This window comes from Marmota marmota, unplaced genomic scaffold, assembly GCF_001458135.2.
Source record: "Marmota marmota marmota unplaced genomic scaffold, marMar, whole genome shotgun sequence".
Taxonomy (NCBI): Eukaryota; Metazoa; Chordata; class Mammalia; order Rodentia; family Sciuridae; genus Marmota; species Marmota marmota.
In genome coordinates, this window is record NW_026000240.1 from 4,335,352 (window position 1) to 4,353,768 (window position 18,417).

The window sequence follows — 18,417 nt, forward strand, 5'->3', positions numbered from 1 at the left end:
GGAAGACTGTGAGAGGGCAGAAATGGCATTGATTCTGGGAAAGGATGCCTGACACCACAGTGCCAGGACAGGGCACTCAGGACAGGCCCTGTAAACTGAGATACTAGCCTGTTGGGGCTAGGGGGAGTGTCCAGAAAGAGCTTTAGGCTCTGGCCAGGGCCGTTTTGATCTCCCTGATTGTCCATACTTCCCCCGGCCCCACAAAAAGATAAACTGCACACAGGACTCTGAGGATCAGGCCTCCACTCTCTGTGCTGTCCAGGGAAGACTATGCCCTTCACCCCTGCCATCTCAGCCATCCCCCTGAATCCAACCTATGCCCAGAACATCATTTTCAGCCCTTTCCTTTCTCTAGACCTTAGTCTTCCCTAAAAGGGAGAAGATTTCCTTCTCTTTTTCCAACCTGTAATATTTCTGGAAAGGGTAAAAATAACATGTAATTTGCCTGTGAGGTCTCCTTGGAGAAGCTCTTTTATAAAGTTATTACCAGCAACCCCATTGCCAGGAGGCCTGTGTCCTCAGGGCGGTCCCCAGCCATTCCATCTCTCATAGCTTGGGACTAGGATGGGACAATAATCCAGGACAGGGCATCTTATATTCACTTCCCCTTCTCTTCCACATCCTTACCATCCTCCCCTAAATACTCTATCATATCCAGCATGAGCTCTTCCTTGTGGGGAGCCTACCCCACTTCCCTGTACATCTCACACTCCTCCTGTAGACTGTGGACTCACTCTTCCTGAAGCCTTCCCCACCATACAGCCAGAAGGACTCTTGTCCTACTCTGGAAGTCCTGCTATCTGCACATATCATTCAGCACTTACCTCACTCTGCATTTTAACATTGACCAATCTGTTGGCAGCCCCACAGCATCTAGAACAGTATTGTGCACATAGTGAACACTTAAATGAATGTCTCTTTTTTAGTTTTTTTTTTAAATTATTATTCATTGTTCAACCATGAATAAAATGACTCAAGTATCTGGTTGCTCAGGCACATCCCTCTGGCAGGGGGGAGGCAATGTCCCCACATCCTCTCTGTGTTTGCCAGCAGAGCATCCTCTGTCTCTTCCCCCAAGCACACCATTCCTGACCTGCCCTGAGCATTCTTTCCAGCTGCCCAAACTCTCACAGTTGCTCTACCTCACAGACCCTTTCCCCTACTTAGCTAGGATACCTCAGGACCTTGTTCCTACCTCTGATGTCACTAAGTTACATTTCCACCCGTAGCTTCTCCTGGATTTCCTGTGGGGCACAAACAAGGTGTGACTTCAAAAAGCTGGATCCCCAGCTTTGTATCACATTCTGGGATATGCACATCCATGACCATCTTTCCCTGGGTCACACCCTGTACCATTAGTCTGTGCCCTAGGGTAGGACTGTATAATCTCCTGGCTGCCTTGAACCTCTACCCAGAATTTCTGGGTCTGTAACATGCACTAGGCTTGCTGGAAGGAAAAGGTATTGTCTCTCCTTATGAGGAGGCTCTAGAGACCAACAAACTCTATGCTCCTCCCAGAGGTTAGGTAGGTAACCCACTTCACCTCCCAGGCTCCCTGAGCCGGCCTAATTTGTGACAATGGTGGGAAGGGGGTTTTGCTACCAGTAAGCTAGATACATTTCAGATTCTGATTCCACTCACTAGATGAACTTGGCAATTTGTTGAAACTCAGCAATTGTTAAGTGCCTACTCTTGTTCTAAAGGTATCAGAGGTTATCTTAGTGAGGTCCCCAGACCAGCAGCATCAGAAGACCTGGGAACTTATGAAAAGTGAAAATTCTTGTGCCCACTCCAGAGATCTGCTAAATCAGAGTTTGAGGGTAAAGCCAGAAACCCTCAAAACTTCAAGTGTTTCTGATGCATGCTCAAGTTTGAGGACCACTGATTTAGCACCTGAACACACACACACACACACACACACACACACACACAGAGAAGAAAACTCACAATCTAAAACAGCAGTTTAAGGCTGAGTATAACTCTCGTTGGTAGAACACTTGCCTGAGCATATTCTTTCTAGCTGCCCAAACTCTCACAGTTGCTCTACCTCACAGACCCTTTCCCCTACTTTGCTAGGATAGCTCAGGACCCTGGCTTCTATCCCCAGTACCACAGAAAAGAAAAGAAATTAAGCACAACAAAAGTTGTTTGCCTTGTCTGCATGTTAAAATCACCTGGGGAGCTTTGAAAATTATCCCAATGTAAGGCCCATCCCACTAATTCAAACCTCTGGGAGTGGGCACACCATTGTAAGGCACCATGTTTAGGATTGAGTGTGGTAGGAAGGTTCCTCTCCCATGGGGAGGAGATCAGGCCAGTGCTTCACCAGCCCTGCCTCCTTGTTCTCATCTGAAAAATGGGAAGTGTTAACATCCCTTTTAAAAGACTCTCAAGTATTTCACAAGATGATGCATGGAAATGCCAGGTGTGTAACCGATGCTCGGTCTCCATCAGCTCCCTTCCTTCCAGTCTTCTGCCCTTGTTGACTCTGACCTGAGCAGCTAGGCTGATTTATTCACAATGCCCACTAATCCAGTCCATCAAAGACCCCTCTCTCACCAAGAATAAACCTCCTGGGTGTTCACAGCTGGGGGCTAGAGTTCTCAGCTGCTGTCTTAACAATCCTACTGTCCTGGGCCACTGTTCTGAAAAATACGCTGGGACCTTGGGAACCAGACTGTCCCCAGGGACAGTTCACTGTGTAAGCTCCAGCCCTCAAACATCCTCAATCTTTCAAAGAGCACCTCTTTAAAACAACTTGATAAAGGCCACTGCAATTTCACTAGGAACATGCTGTCCTATCCCTGCCCCGTCTCCTACTCTGCCTGTGTTCCAGGCAAGTCCACTAGCTCGGGGTGCGATCTCCCAGCGTTGGGCAGCCCTCCCTGGTGCAGAATTATTCACTATTCAATCTCCCTTCCCCGAAATATCTGAAAATTAAGGGACTTGGCAATAACTCAAATTCATCTACCTCCTCCCTCCCCGTAAAGCACAGGAGTAGGTCAACAATCACAGAGAAGGCCCTGGGAAGCCCCCACAGTATCACTGAAGGAGAGGCAGCCCCTGTGGCCTGCTGAATTGAACACAGAAATGAAGGCTTCCTTGTAGTTGCCTGCTGGGGCTCTATGCATATCTCAGCAGACACTAAAAACATATTTGGTTTCCTCTTGAGAACAGCCTTCACTGTCATTTAAAAAAAAACAAACAAGCAAACTATGTCATTGTTTTATAGGCAAACCTTTGTTTCTTTTTATTTGTTTGTTTGTTGTTTTGTTTTTCTACTAAAACACTATCATTCAGCTTGCCCAGATTTGGTTCCCTTTCTCCCAGACTTTCCCAAATGAAGGTGGACTATTTCCAAATATCAAATTAGCATTCAAAGAAGAAAGTTTTGTTACCATTAAGGATAATTTTTTAAATTTAAATTAAAACAAAAACAACAATAACAACCCTGCACCACCAGATTGAAAACAGTTCCCAGAAGGCAGATCCCACCAGCCAGCAGAATGTAGGTGGCATCCCTGGAATTAGTCCCCCGGGAGTAGTCCCCCTTCTTAGGTAGTGGTCCGTGAAACAGTCATATCTTCATCTACTAGGTGCAGTGGAAACCAAACTCCCACGCCAAATTTGGAGGTGGGAGAGAAGCCAGAGAGGAGAATGGATTTGGTTTTTGAGAAAAGAGTTTAGTCACCCCAGCAGCAGGAACCAGGACAATTCTCCAAAGAGGACTTCCAGGGGAGAAACAGTATCTTCAGAAGCCAAGAACAGGCCTGGCCTTTGACCAACAGAACTCTCACAGGAGAATTTAGAATATTAGGAGCAAAAGTCCCTGCCGAAACAGACAGGCAGGAACAGAAAAAATACAAGCACTATGAAGTTTGTTCCCAAGTCTCTGAGCTACAAGGTCCCCATTCCTTCTTAGACATCACAAAGTCACCTCCCCTGACTCCATCGCCCCTCCTCTTCCTTTCCCAAATCCTTCCTCGTGTGGAATAAGACCTCTGCCCAGGCTGGCCAGAGGAGAATATATTTCCTCCTGGGCTCTGCATTTTCATTCAGCTTTAAGAAGCTCAGGCAAGAAGCCAGAGAAAGAGAGAGAGAGGAGGAATGAGAATTTCAGATGGCACCTAAGCGCTCACCTCCTAGTGCTGGAGGCTCCCTCCCTGGATTTCTCCTCCTTGTGCCAGAATCCTCACTGGCTCAGGTTCTACACCCTGGGTTCTGGAAGCAGTGAATGAGCTGCCCTCCCAACCCTTAGGGGAAAAATGAACATTACCAGTGCACAGCTTTGCCCATCAAGGCATGTCAGGCTGGAGCTCTAACAGGGTACAGAGAGGCTGGAGGGAAATGGTTTTGAAATCCAGGTGGCATTTCAGACATCTGCACTAATAATGCAGAGAGACAGTGGGTCATCAAAATGACGGATAATCAATAATTCAGAATAATGGATATTATTGGTTAGGAAACAACAAGATTTTTGACAGCAGTTGTCTTCTCGAGGATCTATTTGTTCAAAAATGAATTTGCATAACCTGAAAATGAAAACTAAGAGTGGTAGAAAACAGCCACAAGAAAAGAGAAAGCCTGTTTGGGATTTAAAATGGACAGCTAGTGCTCCTGGGTAGGGTTTGAGTCCCTCATTCAAACAAAACTGCCTGAGTACAACAACTATGAATTTTAGGGATCTTCTTAGAAGCACCCTGATGTGAATGAGCTACACACAGTTCTGCTCATAAGCATCTATAGTCCTCAAATTTACAACTCATAGTTTGTAGGTTGGCTTTCTCAATGTCAAATATAAATGACTGAGAATAACTCCATAGTTTTTCTGGATTATAAACCTGTTTCTGTCCCTGTTCATGGATATAACCAAGTCAACAGGACAACTGGCACTGGGGAGTAGAGGAGAAAGGGACAGGGAACAGGCACCTGAGACTCAGACCCATAAGTTGTCTCTAGACCTCAGAATCCTCCAGGACCAGTTGAAGAGGGCAGAGGCAACATGTAAGCAGGAGGCACGTGGAAACACTGCAGTACCATTGCCAGGGCCGCCCACATGAAGAAATTTCTTGGATTACAATGTTCCCCTCCACCATGCTCACTTTTCCAGATTTTTTTAGGGAGACTGAATCAAATTTTCTCAGGGCTCTGTAGGCTTATCCCATCCTGAGGAACCACCTACTTCTTGATGCCTGGTTTACATTTTTATTGTGGCTTTCTTGAGTCCTTGTATTATAAACTCAGAGAGAATAACTTCCCTCCAGATGGGGCAAAAGGGGAACTGCCACCCCTGAATTGCCTATTAGTACAATAGAATTGGGCTGAGACTTCTTTCTCAGTTCAGGAGTTTCATCTTAGACCTGGGTCTTTCTCTGAGTTTATATCTAAATGATCTTTACAGGAAACCCATCTTTTTCAGGGACAAACATCTTTCATTATACCTAAAATAACAAATGGAGAGAGGGACCAAAAAAAAAAAAAAAAACAGCCACTAGTTAAAAGCACACATTAGTTGAAAGCATCTATGTCTTAACATTCCAGTCATCTGGTTTTCTATGTTTGTGAACTGATCTGATTCCACTGATAAGTGTGACTACAGGTGTAATAGATAACTCTGAGAAAAGTCAGAGCGTGACACATCAACAAGAAGTGCTTCCTGAGGACAGGATGTTGATCTTGGTCATTGCTGTCTCTCTGGCACCTACCATAGACCTGCCACACACAAAAGCACTTAATAAATATCAACTGAGGGAACCAAGTAATAATTGAGTAATTTAAAACATTGTACACATCAAACATAAATTTCTTAAGGGACACAAAATAAGGCAGAGGGTTAGCCTATTAAACTGTAGAAAGAGAGTAATAAAGTAAATGAAGCAAAAGAGGAAGAAAAAAATTAAGGAGACATAAGGATCAACCAAAAAGTATAACACATTGCCAAAAAAGACAGGGATAATAATAACTGTTGCCCTTGATTATCTGAAAGACTTCAAGTAGGAATGAAATTATATGGCTCTATATTACTCTAGGGAGTTGAACTAATAGTAACACGTCTAAATTAAAGACAGATTTCAATTGCATAAAATAATTTACTAATAATTAGATCTGTCCAACAATAAAATGAGTTGTCTCGTGGGGTTATAAGCACCTATCACGGAAAATATGAATTACTATCACTCAGATATCATCTAGAGGCAAATTATGCCTCAAGTGGGAAGTTAAATTAAATAGACTCCAAGATCTCATCCACAACTAAGTTTCAACTAATCTAGAACTCAGTGACCAAGGCTGGATAATTAAGCAAGATAGATAGCCTAGAAGAGGAGAGTTTGGGGTCACATTGAGAAGGCAGTAACATTTAGAACCATGAATACATATTGGAGTGCAGGGCCCAAAAAACTCACTAAGGGGATGGGGATAAGAAAAATCACTCAGTACCATCATGTCAGGGAAGCCTTCCTAAATTGATAAATAATCCTAACCAGGATCAACTAAAATGAGGGGGAAAAAAAGCCTTATCAAACATTTAATAAGTTGATGTAATATGAAGAGGCCATAGAGTTGGAAATGAAAAGAAGCCAACAACAAGGCTAATCTAGCCCACAAATCTGTAACCAATTTGAAAGTTGCAAATGGTAGTCTCTGAGCTGCCACCATAAAAGTACCCATCCCAGCAGTCTTTGACTCTTGTCATTACCTAACCAGGGGTCATTATTTTATGAATCCTATATTGTAGTTGAGCCAGAAAGGGAACAGCACCTTCTTTCATTTTACTTGGATAATGGCCAAATACAAGTCACTTTACTATGACTTAAAGAGTATTGTGCCCATCTGTTCACAATCGATGGGAATAATTGAGGGTTGGAATGTGCCAAGCACTCTTGGACAATCCTGCAGAAGAGGGCTGGGGGCTTACTTGGCCATTTGCCACATGACAATGATTCCTTCATCTATGAACATATGGACTTGATGAAACTGTCACTTGGAGAACATGGTACAGCAGGGTTTGAGCCATTCCATTTCCACAAGAATATTTATGTAAGTTATAGCAAGGGAGTAGCCTTTATATCTTGTGTTATGTCATGAAAATTCTTGCAAGCATGCAACTTTGGGCTCCCTCTTTTAGGAAAATCTAGCTTTGTGTCCCAAATTAGGAAGGGCTAATTAGATATCATTCCTATCCACCATCTTGGGTTGAAAAAAAGGTGGCAAATCACCACAAAGCAAAGAAGTGGCCAAGGGATGTCGTGAGACAAATCTCCACTGTCAGCCTCTCCTAAGATGAAGCAGTGGTGGGGTGCAGGAAGGGGTCTCACATATTTGCTTAGACTTTGCAAATAGTTCAATGGTTGGAGATACCCCTCACTAACAGTGGCTGAGAAAATAGGTGAGGGTAATATTGTATTATTTCTTAATATAATTTTGAGGAAAACATAAAAGAACCTTGCTGGAAAATCCTCCTGATTGACTTCTGTCTTTTGAAGTTCAGAAAATTTTCACTCACAATTCATTTTTTTAAGAGAGAACAGAATCATTAATTTGAGGTCTGGCAAAAATATAGAAGTGTCTAACAAGTCTTAGCCAGGAATTCCTAAAACCATGATCCTCTTTTACGCAATGTCTCTGCAGTGAATATCAAGGTAAATCAAGAAGACAGAAGAGATGCTGTCAAGGGCAACCTAGGGTCAGAAGAGAATGTTAGTGAGTATTGAGGGGTATTTTTGCCATTTCATTTTCCTTTATGCCTGTCTTAGGGAGTCAGGACCCAAACCAAGATGGTACCTCTATCTCACAGGGCCAGGACTGCTCAAAGTGGAAGCACCAGATCACCCCAGTCCTAATTAACCAGAAAAGGTGACAGCCTAGTTGTGAGTCATCCAAGATTTTGACTTCTCTTCTCTTGTGCTTTCCCCCTGATTTCAGGGGAATCAAGGGCTAGAAGTGGAGGAAATTACTCCAAGTCATTTGCTTTCTATGGGAAGGTGTACTGAAAGCATTTCTAGGAAGGGAGGATTACATTGTAAGTTAAAGCAAGGTGTTTGTATTTCCTCTGGACTCCCTCTGGTCTCCCTTGCATGCCCAGGAATAATTAAGAGAGGGCCTAACTCTAGTGTTTTCTAGCTCTTCCAGGAATGCTGCACATAGCCTCTGAGCACCATGTCACAGCTCCCTCCCCTTTTCATGAAGTTCAGGGTCACTAGCTTCTTGAATTCCTGTTTACTCACTACACTGTGTTTGACCTTGTGCCTCCCCCTCCCTCAGACATTTCTGTCATCATGTTATTGCCATTTTGTGTCATGTCATGCATATCTGTCTGCTTTTATGATTAGGAACTGACAACATGAAATAACAAGGCAGAAACAGATGACTCACAATCCAAGGTCCTTGAGTCAAGGATCATTGCCAGCTGGACAGCCTTGGCAAATCTCTTCACGCATTTGAGCTTCAGTTTCCTCATCTATAAAAATGCCTGTCTGTCATGGAGGAACTTGCCTTCTGGGCAGTGAGACTGGATGAACCAGTGAAGCTTGCAGTGTTGATTGAAGCTCGGCACCACTCTGCTGCAATGGTGCCCTGATCTGCTCTCCTGTCCCATGTCTGGAGTTGTACAAGGTAGGCTGCAGGAGTCCCACCTATTTCACAAGGCTATTGAGGATTTCAAGTGAAATAAAACTGTGAATATATTTGTGAAACTGTAAAGCACCTTCTTGCTATTGTTGGTAGAGACCATGTCTCTTTTTACAATCCAGTATCTGAACTAGGATTGTGCCTACTCCAAAGCCCATCAATATTTGGTTTAAATGTCACTGAATGCCCCTCTTAACTACAGTGCAAGCTTTACCACATACTCGAAGTTAGGATCCCACACACATCATTAAAACGAGATATAGGGCTGGGGATGTGGCTCGAGCGGTAGCGCGCTTGCCTGGTATGCGTGCGGCCCGGGTTCGATCCTCAGCACCACATACACACAAAGATGTTGTGTCCGCCAAAAATTAAACAATAAAAATAAATAAAAATTTAAAAAAAAAAAAACAAAAAAAACGAGATATAGATAGATAGATAGATAGATAGATAGATAGAGATTGAACTCAAGGGCACTTAACCACTAAGTCACATCCCCACCCTTTTTATATTTTACGGTGAAACAGAGTGTGAGTTGCTTGCTAATTTGCTGAGGCTGGCTTTGAACTTGCAATCCTCCTGCCTCAGCCTCCCAAGCTGCTGGGATTACAGGTGTGTGCCACTGTACAGGACTCCGCGTTTCTCTTTAGCACCATCACCTGAGAACTTGCAAACAATCGTTATAGCCAAACTTCCTGGCACCACTCACCTTACTGTTTGTGAAGCGAAGGACTCAGAATTCTCTCTCAGTGGGACTTGTTCTTAGAGTCATAACTAAAATCTCTCATTGCTCAACAGGGAGCACCAGAAGAACCAAATGGAGAAGGATGCTTTGTGACATCTGAAGTCACTAATTGCCCATCCTCCCTACAACAATGTGCTGACAGGGTCCTGTCTTTCTCCCTGAGTGTCTGCTAACAGGCTTGCCTGTGATTAAGAGCACTTATACTGATACTAACTTCTCTGCATCTTCAACAGCTGACACCTATAAGCAGCTCCTTTGTTTTACAACAAAGCATATTCAATAATTAATGGCTTTACGGAGAATTCCAGTCCACAGCCTCTTTCAAAAGGGCTCCAAAGGCATCCCTGGACTATAAAAATGCTTCAACTAGAAATAAATCACCATTTCTTGCACTTTATCATACAACCAGTTGACACCGGCCCCATAGTCAACCCTTCTCTAATGGTCTGATAAGAAGGTAAGAAATAGATGAATGCTCATGGTTGACTTGCGCAATATTTTACAAACATGAAAGAGAAATAAACATCAGAGTCCTGTGGAGGTGGCACATTGATTTCCCCTGAAGAACTCAGTATGCTTTCCCAGCTGTTACTCAAATTCTATCATATTTTAAGTATCTAACTTGAGTTTGATTTCTTCTGATCACTTCAGCCTATAAAAATACATTCACTCATTCATTCAGCATTTATTCACTGAGCATTTGCTGTGTACCAGGCATTGTGCTAGGTTCTGAGGATTGAACAACATAATGGTCGAAATCTCAATCTGGGGCTGGGGTGGTAGCTCAATGGTAGAGTGCTTGCCTAGCATGTGTGAGGCATTAGGTTCAATTCTCAGCACTGTTTATAAATGAATAAATAAAAATTAAAGGTCCATCAACAATTAAAAAAATATTTTTTAAAAAAATCTCAATCTGGTGGCTCCATCCTCTGATCTACCAATAGAAGTAGTGTTTATACCCTCACATCATATACAGTCTTTCACCAATAGTCTTTCTCCAGAATTCATGTTTCTCTCCACCTTTCAAAATTATTATGAAGATGACTTTTGAAGCAGCTTAAGGGTAAAGCATTTCTGATTTCTTTTATAATCTGCTAAGAGAAGGTACTGAGTAAATGAATAGTAACTATGTGGAAAGAAAAAAATACATATTTAATTTTTTCATAAGAACTGTCAGTCTCCTCAAAGGCAAGGATTTCTCTGTTTACATTTCTTTATTTTCTAGAGTACACAACACAGCACTGGGCATGTGGCTAATTCTCAGTACATACTTGATCAGACTCAGTGACACTATTAGAAATGTTAACATGGTTAATCACACTCTAGATTTAGAAAATGGGAAGTTTAAAGGCCAAGGAAAACAACTCAGTCCTGAGTGACAATCCCCCAAAACATGACTAGGCTTTATCCCTACCAGAGCACTATGTGTGTGAGGAAGGAACACCGTCATATTTCAAATCCGAGGGCTGATTAAGCCACCTATGCCCCTCAAGAAGAAAGCCAGAATGAAACTGGAGCAGCAAGCCTGACTTTGGACAACAAGACCACCTAAGGACACATCCATCATGTGACCCACACAGGATCTGCCTGCCCCAAGACCTTGAACCCAGGAGTCAGAGTCACCCATCCTATGAAGGAGACAGCTACAGCCAAAGCCAGTCCAGGAAAGCCACACACCCAGATGCCTTGCTGCCACTCATACTCACACATGCTGTCTTTTGGTTCAACCACTTGCAATACATCTTCTGGAACAGGCAGCTTTGTTCTGACAACAGAACCATAGCTAAGGAAGCCAGTGAACTGGAGCTTCTCTGTGGGGAGATGAGCCTATATCCTTTACAACCTTAGGTGGGATCCGGACTGATGATGCTCTTCCAATGCCCTTGGGCAACTGTGAGCCCTACCACCTATTCCACTGATGAGCACATTGTTAGCACTGGCAAGGCACACCCACCAGCATCTCAGGAGTGGCACTGGGGTGTTTGTATTCCCCTACAAAGGCATTAACCCAAGTCAAGATAGTTCTTGGATACATCAGGGTTTACCACTTGAAAATTCAGGAGACTTACCATGAAGCCCAACCTCCCCATTCCTCAAATCAGAAAGTACTCTAGGCCCTTCAAATTCAACATTAAATAACCAAAAATATACACACACACACACACACACACACACACACACACACACCATTTTCTATCCCAGACACAATGCAAAACTCTGCTTCAGTCTTACCAGATCTGAGTGCTCTGATCCCGGCTCATGCTGGGTCAACCTGGAAGTATTGCTGCTTCCTTCCCCATCCTTGTGATCCAGGACAGATCCCAAACAAGTCGTTCTTGGAAGCCAGCAATGGCATTTAGTCATGCAAAGCAGTGAGCTGACTTCATTTCCCTCAATAAATATTTCATCGAGATTCGGAGAAATAAGAGAAATCTTATTCATGAGATTTATGTTTGTCTTAATGATTCACAGCATAATTTGTTCCAATAAAATATTTATTTTAATATCTTCTTGGGTCTGAAAACTTCTGCCCATTCATCAGTGACTGCTTGTTTCATGGGTCCTCTCAATAGATGTAAAGACACTGGGAATGGCCTCATTCTTCTCCAAAGTGTGAGTTTTTCCTTCCAGCTCTCTCTAAATGAGGAGCTTGGGCCACATCTATGCACCGCCTCGACACACCCCCAGTGCTTTGCCATTGGGGTCAGTCAGTCTCCACTCTCTGTTGCTTCTCACCCTGCATTTCTCAACCCCATAAATATTTCTTAAAAATCTTACCTGCTCAGATACCTCTTTAGCACAAAGAGCCCCCGAGTGGCACTGCTGAAAGGTGATAAAACCTTTGGGAGGTAGGGCCTTGTGGGAGGTCCTTGGGTTGTTGAGAGGCTGCCCTTGAAGGGGAGATTTTGAGAGCCCAGCCTCTCCCTTTCTCATTGCTTCCTGACTTGTGATGCAATTAGTCAGCTCTGCCAAGCACTGCTGCATGCCCAAGGCAATGGGGTCACCCCAAAATGACGGGAACCTCCAGAACTGTAAGCTAAATAAAACTTTTCTCTTTAACCTTTCTTTTTTACATATTGCCTCAGGTGTTTCATTGAAGTGACAGAAAGCTGACTATTACACCCAGTCATAGAATCTCAGAGAAACTCTCCCTAGAGTAAGAGGGGGATAGGAAGAGAGCTGGGAACTCAATACAGCACGGTGAAAAGGAGAATGCAATGGGAATAAAGAGCTCTGAGCTCAAGTTTCAATGTCAACTAGTTTATAAATTGAGTCTCAAGGCCGTCACTTATCAGCCACTTCCCTCTTGTAAAATGAGGAAATCTATATTGTTGGAAAAATCAAATGAGATGATAGATATGCTTTATAAAGAATTATAACTACCTCCCAGCATTGCTGTGAAAATTAAATAAGAAGACATATTTCCAGTGTTTAGGAAAAACCTGGTGGATAATAAACATTCAAATAAGACATAGTTATAAAAATGAGAAATAAAATGTTTACTTTTATTAGAATTCAATGACTATTTATTTTAAACCTCACTCCCTGACTCATTTACATCTTGCCTAAGTGAACATTTGCCAATACTGCCATAAATATACAGGAGTCCCAGTAATACCCAGGGCCCATCTCACGGGTAGAGGGTTTCTGTAGAGGTGTGGTGCACTTGTAAACTGCTCACATTTCTCTTTCCCACAGAGATGGTGCAATCCTCACTCAGTTGCTAAAGGTTCTCTAGATCCTAAGAAAAGCATTCCTTGTTTACTTCACAGAGAATATACTAAAAGCCACCCTTCATTCCACCATCCCCAAGATCAGTCCCCTTCAAGTGGCAGCCACAGCCGTCTGCCATCTGTGGTCCCTGTGTGCTGTCCCCAACTGAGAGTTCCACCATTCAGCCCTCCCAAAATCTGGTCCTGGCATAGATGGAAGTGTCTCTTGCCTCCCCTGACGGAATGTTTCTAGGACCTGAAAAATTCTGCAGTCAGCCTATAGGAAAGCCCTTTGCTCTGTTGCTAGCCCTCAAGGAAGCTTCCTGGATGATCCCCGAGAGGAGGTAGGATGGGTAGAATGAGAGGCTTCCCAAGAAGCTTGAAATCCAAAGGGATTTTACCTTTTGCAATAATTAAATGTCATTTCTACAATTTTAAAATCCCTGGCACTGTGAGAAAGATTTACTATGCTAAAGTAAAAAGGGCTTCTGAAAAGTAATTATAAAGGCTTATAAGTTAATAATGGCTTTGTACCTTGTATTACTAGAGCTAATTCCATTATCTGAGAAAACTAAAGACTAAATGTTGAGTAACTTGGTGAATGCCTCAACCCACAGTTCCTGAAGAGACAGTACCTATAACCCTCTTGGCTACCACATCAGGCTAAGTACTTCTCTCCTCCAGGAAGCCATCCCAGAATATCTCTCACCAAGTCTGAGTCACTCCATTCTCTCTAAACGCCCCCTACCCCACTCCCTCCCACTCCTCCCACATCATGCTTAATGTTCCCTACTTCTTCCTGAAGTGTCTTAAATTAACAGAAGGATGCACTATTTTAGCACTCATAAAAGAATCACCTATGTGATATTAATCAAGAGGAATGAATGAACTGTTTGAGATGCTGAGGCACCAACAGAGTCAGAATAGTTCTGGGCCGGAAACCCTTTCCAAGCACCTTCCAAATCACACTCATTCTTCCCTCCCAAGAAACGACAAATGATAAATGTTTTAGTTATTTAAATTTCAAATAATTTTTTAATTCTTTCCCCCTCATATACTCAAGGAAAAATTACCAGTTTTTCTTCTCCATAGAAGAAATTTCTAGTATAAGACCCCCAGAACAAGGCAGCAGGTCAACAGAATGTACTTGTCCACACACCAGCCAGTTCCCCTTTCTCTCCCTCTGAGCTGGCGCAGATCAGAAGGAAGCCTGCAATGTCTGAAATCTGATCTTCCATCTGCCACTTGATCTTCCATCTGTCCCTTAGCCAATTCAACTGAGGATTGGGGGCTGGAAGATAGAGTAAGAGAGGTCTCCAGGGGTCTACTTGGTGATGAACAGATGTTAATTTGGACTCAAAATGGAATAGAGGTAACTCTGTTTCCAGCAAGAAAAGGCCTAAGGTCATAGCCAAATATACTTTGGTGGCCAGAGGAAACCCTAAGATGTTACAGAGCAATCCCTCTGGCGCTTCCTCCAGGTATCTAGGGTACAGGTGGTCTCATCTCAGTTCCCTGACTGTGGAGTAAAATGATATGAGGTTTAGAATAAGAATGGCTAGGTTAGAATCCTGGTTTTACACACCATTATATAAGCTGAATGACTTGGATAAGTCACCTTAACTTTGAGATAATAAACTAAATTACCCACAACCATTTTTGACAGGCCAGGTTCTTTTTCAAGAGAAGGTCTAGATTTTTGTACTATCTATGCTACATCTGTAGGCTCTTGTAATGACTAAGGAAATGCTACTGAGAAACTATCGGCTGCAACAGAAGGTGTGGTCTCTCACCATGACCACATCTTCTGACCAGTATAAGGAGGAGAGCTAGGGCACAGCCTTGGCTTCATGAAAACAGTATCTGGACAAACTAAGTCAACAACACCATAACATATTCTAAAACATCACTGTCATTTTAAGATCAGTCTGTACTATAATCTTCATTTGGATACAGAAGTTTTAAGTCACAGGATTTGCTTCTTTATAGACCATATCCTGACAAATAGATCTTATCTTGAAAAAGGCATCTCCAACTTTGTTGACAATCCTGAGAAATGTTCCTGGAACCAGGGTCGATTCCTGGAAACCAATTTCAACTTATAAAACTTCTGGTAATTATGATAAAATAAAGGTAAATCTAGCTGAAGCAAGACCTACACTCCCAAGATAACTGACCATTTATTTATTAGTTGCAACCCCTAGCTAACATCCAAACCACAAGCTGCCCTTGCCCAACCTCCCTGCAGGAACCCTGGTCATTCAGAAGAATCAGAACAGCGCTAACAAAGGTAAGGGAAGCAAACAGAATTAAATCAAGGAAAATAATAATAATAATAATAATAATAATAATTAAATCAAGGGACGCTCCCTCCACAGCCAAGGTCAATACCAGGATGGGCAGCAGGGCTTAGACAGTGGTAGAAAGACCCCACTCATCCAGCACTTTGAACAGACACTCTCTTCCAACTGGAGGCACAGAGCTGCTAATCTGACACACACTCAAAACAGACATGTGGGTAAAAATAAAATTACCAGTGCTCCAGTGAAAAGGACAGGAAGAGAACATGTTGAAACAATCATGACCTGTAGCCCTAATACCCATGCTGCTAAGTGACCTCAGGGGCAGGAAAGGATTGATCAACTTACTTCCCTTGCTCAAAATCTATGAATGGCAGCCCATTGGTTGCTAAATACAATTCTAAGCATTTATTATGGTACATAAAACCTACCCAACCAACATTTCCAGCTTTCTCTCTCGTTATTTCAAATTCCTTTCTCTCTCTCTCTCTCTCTCTCTCTCTCTCTCTCTCTCTCACACACACACACACACACACACACATATACACATACTCCATAACAGACACATCCTCTACATAAAGACTTCTTTCCAAACTCTCCCTTTCCTCGATCTCCTCGAGCACAGCTTCTATCTATCCTTCAAGGCCTTTAAGGCCAAGTCCACAGCCAAACTTAACTTCCTCCTCTCAGCTCCCAGCACTTTCTAACTGAGTGCCCTTTCCCTTCACTATAACCCCCATGAAGACAGACTCTGTCTTGTTCTTGTTCATAGCAGGGCCTGCATAGGTATTCACTAGATATTTGTCAAATAAGGAATACTACCTCATGGCCAAGAAGTTTCCTATGTAACTTAAGTTTTCGAGTACTCATAGGCAAGAAGTCTCCTTAACTGAGGCAAGAAGAAATTCAAATTTCAGTGGCTTTGATCGGATTTTTTTTCTCGTGTGCTATCTCACTCCCTGAAAAGTCTCACCCCATTATTTCCTGGAGTGCCACTCATACCTCTCTGGTGATCGTCTTTGCTCTTGAAGTACCCTGCCAGCCACACCTGCCTTTCTCTTCTATTCTAGCTGCCTGCAATGGATGGAGGATGCCTGTCCTTGGCAAGGACCCCAGCATCTGATCCAGGATGCAGGCTCCAGTGTTCTCAAATCCCCAGCGCTCCAAGTGCCAAACATCCTGAGTTGCTGGACTCTTCTACAACAGGATCAAACCCTGATGGAAGCTAAGACCATCTTCCCCACTCTGTTCACAAGATCAGAATCATTTGTCTTCACACGTCACACAAAGCCACCATTTTAAAAAGCTCCTTAAACTTGGGCACAGTACTCTTCTCAGTGACAGATGGGAGCCCAGGGAATTGCAAGAGAGCATGTGGTCTCCCCAAAACCCAGTTCCCTTCTTCCCATTCAAATTTATCGACAAACAGGTACCAGTGGGTGCTTGCCTCTCAGATGAATTGGCTAGGACCTGTTTAAAGGCCCACAGTGGCCATCGTACAGACTGAAGCTACACTTGACCTCTGACATAGCCCTCTTCCAATCTACTGCTTCAGGCCTGGGATGTCCCTGTGTCAGTCAGAAGAGTTAACTACAAACACCTTTGCTTACTTACCCTTTCTCTTACCTTCATCCTTTTAAAATTTCTGCCCAGAGCTTACTCTCTACCCTTTCAGCAACAACCCCAGGGACGGACCCCACTGCCTTAGCCCCTCCTCTGGGTTCATACTTACTTCTGCCCTTGGATCCTTCTCTCCTGAAGCAGTCAATAGAATGGATTATGTCCTGGAGTGCCACTCATACCTCTCTGGTGATCGTCTCTGCTCTTGAAGTACCCTGCCAGCCACACCTGCCTTTCTCTTCTATTCTAGCTGCCTGCAATGGATGGAGGAGATACTGCTCAGGCCCTGAAGAATTATCAATGCTGAAGCCTTCAATGCCTGCCTAATATGTTCATTATTCTGGGCTGGGTCACTCAGCCTCTTAATCTACTTAATGGAGAAGGAACTCCAGTGAGGAAGGAAGTACCTTCAGCATGGCTGGCTCAGCTAGTTGGGAAACTGCTCCATAGAGGAAGCATAGCTCAGCTACCCAGCAAGTAGCCTCAAGGTGAGGAGGCAGGAACAGTAAAGGTGCCACTTCTGCTGAAAACAATGAAGTATAGGAAGCAGCCTGAGACTGAAGTTTTTCCCCAGAGCCTGAGGCTAAACTTCAAGGCAAATGGAAGTTGGTTTTTGATTCTATCCCCCCAATCCAACTCCAAAGTCCTCTCTCATAGCCCAGGCCTCATGTGTTCCATCACAACCTGCCTTCCTAGGCTTCCAGACCTTGGGTCCCCTCTTGACATGCCACCACCCTCTTCTTATCCAAAAGTTAGGCTTTAGGCAACATAGGTTAAAAGTAGCTAACACTGAGAATTTAACACACATAACATCACCTAGTCCTTATGCAAATGCTATGAGGTAAATACAATATTATCAGCAAGAGGAATCTGGGGTCTAGAGAGGCTGAGTGACAAAGCTGTGAACTCACCCAGGCCTTTTTGATTCAAAGCCTCCTCTCACTTAAGCATAATGCCTAAAAAGCAAGTTAATATGTGAAATAAACCCATCCATTGGGTTTATTGACACTTCCAAATTTTATTAAGTTTTTCTTTGGTTTTTAAAGGATACTACTTATTCAAATGAATAGCTTTTGGGGGGGGGGGGCGCTGGGGTTGTGGCTCAGCGGCAGAGTGCTTGCCTAACACATGAAAAGCACTGGGTTCGATCCTCAGCACCACATATAAATAAATAAAATAAAGGTTTTGTGTCCAACTACAACTAAAAAATAAATATTTTTTTAAAAAATGAATAGCTTTCACTGGTGAGACTGAAGGATGAACTAGCATGGAGGTGATAAAAAGGAACAAAATCCACACATAGGGATACTTTCAATTCACTTTCACCCAATTTGTCCCCACCTCTCCAAAACCCAGCTGAACTTAGGTGTCCATGACCAAGTTTCAACTCATGCATATTACTGACCTACTTGGG

General features: G+C 43.2%; 1 protein-coding gene across 18 annotated transcripts in view; it reads right to left on the reverse strand.

The window, feature by feature from the left end:
* The window catches only part of Kalrn (kalirin RhoGEF kinase), a 577,550-nt gene that overhangs the window by 542,825 nt on the left and 16,308 nt on the right, over nucleotides 1-18,417 (reverse strand). The gene's annotated exons all lie outside the window — the stretch shown is intronic.